Source organism: Acanthochromis polyacanthus, chromosome 24 (assembly GCF_021347895.1).
Source record: "Acanthochromis polyacanthus isolate Apoly-LR-REF ecotype Palm Island chromosome 24, KAUST_Apoly_ChrSc, whole genome shotgun sequence".
Lineage (NCBI taxonomy): Eukaryota > Metazoa > Chordata > Actinopteri > Pomacentridae > Acanthochromis > Acanthochromis polyacanthus.
Genome location: NC_067136.1, coordinates 4,804,900 through 4,809,779, shown reverse-complemented (window position 1 = coordinate 4,809,779; position 4,880 = coordinate 4,804,900). Strand labels below are relative to the sequence as shown.

Genomic DNA, 4,880 nt, shown 5'->3' with positions numbered 1-4,880 from the left:
ATAAAATAAGTAAGAGACAGAAACGAAATAAGAACCGTTTTTCATTTTCTCAGACCGGAAGTGGTCATCAGTAAGGGTGGAGCCGTGATTGGTCAGATTGAATCAGAGCCGAGGACTCTCTGTCCCGCCCACATTTACCGGCTTCTGCTGTTTATGGACGCTGCTACCGCTGCTGCTAACAACGTTAGCTTCCAAAAGGGGAGATAAACTCTACAGGTAAGTGTTAAAGTCAACTTTGTAACTAGTTGTACTCTTCTCTACTTCTGGACAATATCACATATAAAGCAGTGAAGTTACTGTAAGTTACCATCAGACTGTAACCTCTGATATAAACTTGTTCTAACATCGTGTTTTAAAGTCGTTCTATAAATCTCAATTTATGTTTCCTAACTTTGTATTTACAATGAGGCTAATCCCGGTTAGTCAGTGTTATCTATTGGGTGTAGCTAAGTGTCCTGAAGGTCACAGCTGATCAATCATAATAGATCAGTCATAGGGAAACTGCTGTTTCGAGGTACAGTTCATTAATGATCAGCAGATAGAAATTAATCTGTGTTAACGTTCCTACACAGAACTCTGATGAATGTTAATCTCTCAGTTCAATGAATGAAGAACAGTTCAGTTCTGAGTTAATATATCTGTTCTTTGCTTCAGACTCTATTTAACAGCTTCTGTTCATACAACAGTGTACGGTCAGATAACTGTGAAGCTCATGTTCATGCTAATGCTACATTAGAATAAAAATAATAAACTTTATTGTCCATCTAAGGCAGTAAAATACTCTTTGGCCTCAACCAGGAAAACAAACATTTCTATAAGATTAGAAAGTAGGACAAAATACAACACTCTGTTGTGTTTCATTCGTACCCTGATGTGTTCATTCTGATATTTAAAGTTCCAGCAGTTGGACTGAAAGAACCTTGGAGATCTTCTTCTCACTGTTTGTGTCTTTTCCTTCCAGCCTTGGTCTGGATCATTGGGAACATCTGATCTGATGGACTGAGAGCTACAGAGAACATGAACATCCAGCTGTGGTTGTCTGAACAATCTTCTCTCCATCGCTGTGAGGAAGAGCAGCACTGATGTCCTCCTCATGCTTCCATTAAGAACAATAATGCTGCAGATTCAGCTCCTCTCTTCATAATATTTGTCTTGTGACTGTTCAGTTTTTACACTTCACTGTCAGCAACACATTATTTATTTCATCCATTTATTACGTGTTTACACATCTTTACAGTTCACAATTGTTAAATAATGCAGTTTTTAAATGTGCAATGAAGGAAATAATGAAGCTCTTGAGCTGAATGTGTTGATGTTTTAATGCTGCATATCTGCTATAAATAACATTGTACAGGGTTTCTGCAGATATCAGTCAGTCAAATTTAATGCTTTTTAATGCCATTTTTATGCTATACTGTAAAAAATTTAATGCCACGACCATGAACTCAAAATACACAGGTTTGGTTTTTTTTGTAAAAGATTATTTTTATATGAAAACCCTACATTTGACTATTTCTGAATCTGGGAACCACCCCTGAACACCAACGGGCTGCAGTCATTCTCTGAAATGCACGTTTTTCAGCCATTTTTGCTGGAATTTGTGTTTCCCCATTTCCCAGCCTGGTCCAGCCTGCCGGCCACTTTAAAAACATGCAGTTTTTAGAAATTGTACCCACCCGGCTGGAACAATTATCTCAATGCTTCGGCATGTTTACACAGATGCACATATCTGACAAATCGCAGTCTATAAATATATTATTGTCAATTATTTTCTTGAAAACTGCAGAAAGAAATTTTAATGCCACCGAGAATCAAATTTAATGATTTTTAATGTCATTTAAAGCCTTAATTTCTGCAAAATCAACTTAATAACTATTAATGTCCTGCAGAAACCCTGTTGTATTTCTGCTACAGCAGCAGAGATGAAGTTAAAGGTGATAAATAGAATCTGTGAATACCAAGAACAGAGAATAATAAACTGCTGAAAGAGTTGGTCTGTCCTTCTGTCAGTGAAAGCTAAACAGGAAGTGGTTCACTGAGGATGTCGTCCATTCAGTCTCCTTCACCACCAGATGAGGTTTTCCTTCTGGTGGCTTCACTCAGAAGATCCTCACAGTGAACATGAGACACCTGAGATGAAGACAGACGTCACAGCATCAGCATCAACAGCAGAGGTTCATTTTAAAGTATCCCTGGAAAGATTTCCTATTTCATATAGTTTTCCAAGCACTGAATGACAGAAAGACCTGTAGTCACTTTAGCTTTAGGAGAGGATTTTATTATCCAGCTTATCTGTGCTGCAGTTTAAATGTATTAACTGTAGTGTTCATCATTATTTTGGACATATTCTGGGAGGTTATTTTTCTGATCTGCACTAAGATGTACTACAACATGTGAATCAGTCATTAAACAATGTTAACGACTAGAGAGTAGATTTACTGTTTTCTCCAGTTTAATTTCAGAGACTCAGCAGATATTTAGGACTACTGACAACATAGAACCTTAACCTTACTGTTTGAATCACATTTAGGTTTTATAAACGTTACATTAATGAGAACCAGCGTCTCCACACAGTTTTATTAACTAAATGTACCACATTACACTAACACGACACACTTCAGCCTTTTCCATGAAACACAATGCAAACATCGTTAGCTTAATGCTACACTAGGTTTAATCAGGCTCCGACTGAGCAGCTCGCTCGGTTAGCATCACTAATTTATATTAAAGCTAATATTTACTGGATGCTAACTCTCTTCTCTTGTCAATACACAAAGAAATAAACTCCACCAACATCTGGACTGCATGGCACACATTATATCTGACACGAAAGTTGCATATGAAGTGCATTAAAAGCGGCACTGATAAGAAAATAAACATTTAGCCTACTTACCGAACTTTCAGTGTCTGCTGGTAGAATCAGCCGAAGGTAGCAAAATGGTTAAAACAAGCCAACAGGCAGGAAAAGTGTCTGTGGAAAAGGTTCTGCTTCTTCACCGATAAACCACCAGTGACCATATCAGAATTAATCCTCCAGACTGTCAGTCATTCCAGACGAACTGTCAATCAGGTAAACACGCCCCCTTGCGTCGCAAAACTTAATAAATAAAAAAATCGATATTGATTCATTTTAAGCTCGGCCACTTGATCTTTCATTCTGACCATGAAAACAAACAAAAAAAACCCATTTATTTACAGTCTATGCACCGTACTCTGTTTAGCTCCACCCTTGCTGATGACCACTTCCGGTCTCAGAAAACGAAAAAACGGACCTTTTTTCGTTTCTGTCTCTTACTTGTTTTATTTTTTGTTATCGTGAATAAAAAATGAAAATCGAAGCATTTTTTAAAATTCGTATATCCCTTTTTGATCGTGAAAAGGAAAAACGCCTTGTATTTCAATTTTAATTTTTGCCTTTGAAAACGAAAATCAAATAACCACTCGTTTTTTGTTTTTCAATACCTGCTTTAGAACGGAAAATCCAATTACCAAAATATACACGGACCCAATCCATTCACCTATCAGTGACTGATACTGGTGAGTGTATCTTGCGCCATGTTAAGTGTTAGTTACACCTCAGCAGTACTTCCTGGTTCTCAGCCCGGCGTAACGTCGCGTTCTGCCGGTAATTACGGGCTAACCGTTAATCCTAGCTGAAAACTAAAATGACCGTGAGCGAGAGGAAGCCTGTGGCTGTAATTATTTTCCAGGTATTGTGAGAAATGACCGAGCGACGGCGGAAGACTTTATGGCGCCTGCTTCAGTGGCAGAGAAGCTCCTGACAGCAGTGTTTCTGAACGGGAGCGCAACGTCGCGTTCTGGCGGTAATTACGGGCTAACCGTTAATCCTAGCTGAAAACTAAAATGACCGTGAGCGAGAGGAAGGCTGTGGCTAACCAGAAATGTAATTATTTTCCAGATATTGTGAGAAATGACCGAGCGCCAGCGATTTAAAAACACTCTGTCCGTCCATGAGCGAGATGATTCAGTTTACATGGGTGCCTATGGAGAGAAGGGTGCGACTTTGCTGTAAACCGCTGCCTGTCATTTCACTTCAGAAAGAGCTACGTCTTCAAACTTGGATTCATTTGAATCCCAGGTAGATTGTCTACAATCTGACCAAATGTCATTCTCCTAATACTTGTCGTTTGGTTGTGAGAGCGATTCTATCGTGAAAGTTTCAGGCGGATTTTTCACCTCTTCTCCACTCTGCGTAGTCACGTGACACACTCTAAAGAGAGCAGATTTTGAGAATTTTCACTTTTTTGAGGACTCACTGATCAAAAACTGTGAATGTCAGCATGACATAAAATACATCCCTGCGTAGACAAGAGAAATCACTGCGTTTTGATGGTTAAATGACGTTTCTAGGTGAAAGTATGGCGAAACAGTGGCGTTGTGAAAACAGGTGAGTCTTCACTCTGAGTGATTCAGTAATCCCATTCATGTGTATGTGGAAAAATTAATGCAGTTTTTTGCTCATAACTCTGGCAAATATGAATGAATGTCTTAGAAAATAGATAGCCATCGATTCCCCATAAAACCACATACGCTGATATATAATTTGTGTGTGATTTCTCAAAGCCCTGGGAGGAGTAGCGAGCCAAAGTTTTAGGCGGAAGAAGCGGAATAATAAGAAACCCGGCGGGAGAACAATAGGTGGCGGGAGAACAATAGGTGCTCGGCATGTCCCATGCCTGAGCCCCTAAATAAAACTACCTATCAGCTCATCGACTGAACCCAAAGACAGAGCTGGTGTAGAAGAAAAAGCTGGTTAAATATTTCACAGGTGTTTTCAGTAAGACACCGTTTTTTGGTTACCTCCGTGAAAGTTGCTGACTGCACCGAGACAGTGCTCTCAAAGAAAACACAGGAATGAT

General features: G+C 39.2%; 1 long non-coding RNA gene across 1 annotated transcript; it reads right to left on the bottom strand.

The window, feature by feature from the left end:
* Positions 1-738: 738 nt before the first annotated feature.
* On the bottom strand, positions 739-3,064 carry LOC127532574 (uncharacterized). The gene is made up of 2 exons (XR_007940078.1): positions 2,894-3,064; positions 739-2,130 (listed from the first exon to the last, which is right to left on the bottom strand). It is a non-coding gene; the product is annotated as an uncharacterized LOC127532574 (long non-coding RNA).
* Positions 3,065-4,880: the final 1,816 nt, after the last annotated feature.